This window comes from Chelonoidis abingdonii, chromosome 2 (genome assembly GCF_003597395.2).
Source record: "Chelonoidis abingdonii isolate Lonesome George chromosome 2, CheloAbing_2.0, whole genome shotgun sequence".
NCBI lineage: Eukaryota > Metazoa > Chordata > Testudines > Testudinidae > Chelonoidis > Chelonoidis abingdonii.
In genome coordinates this window covers 52,981,807-52,982,679 of record NC_133770.1, presented here as the reverse complement: position 1 = coordinate 52,982,679, position 873 = coordinate 52,981,807, and positions in this window count along the sequence as shown.

Below are 873 nucleotides of genomic sequence, written 5' to 3'. Positions count from 1 at the left end.
GACCAGAGTGTACCAGGCACTGGAATTCCTGGTTGGTGGCAGCGCTACAGGTTCTAAGCTGGTGATTAAGCTTAGAGGAATTCATGCTGGTACCCCATCTTTTGGACGCTAAGGTTCAGAGTGGGGAATTGTACCATGACATGCATAAAGTAACACTCTTAGCTAAAAGTACTTTTGAAAGTTAGGAAGGTCATGCACTTTGGCTGACAAGGAAATAATTGTTTATAATCTCAAATACTGTTGATCAGTATGGATAACTTTCCTTGTTTTCCTAACCACTTGTGCAATTTTAAAGTGACTTTTCTTCTTGAGATCCTGTTTGCCTTCATGGCAAATAAAGAACTATTAATATAAGTCAGCAGTAAAGATTATATCTGTCAGAGTAACTCCTTTGTAGTCACTTCCTTTAATGCATTATGCACATAAGAAGGCCACTGAACAGTGGTATGGCACAAATGTTCTTTGGGTTAATACAGCAAATGATAACTTTGAACACAAGGAAGACACCATAATTTACAACACATGTTCTGTTTGCGTAGACTGATTTTGAGCAGGCTTATGCAGTGATCCTTTTAACAGATATGGGTAGTGTTAATCCACAGGTAAGCTTGTGTGTACTTAGGAACACCATGCCTAATCCTGGTTCTTCAATCTAGGATAGTTTTCTTGTTTTACTATCAGAAATAATACAGGCCAGAATAGTAATTGAGTCACACGCCTCAGTTTTTCCATTTGTAAAATAAATACTTTCTTCTTTTGTAAAAGTGCTTTGTGATATACAGGAATAGTTGCCAATTTAGGTTGGACGTATTCCTGGAGGCTTCATCACATGAAATAATCTTTAAATGAAAGATTAATTTTAATTCCTGGAGA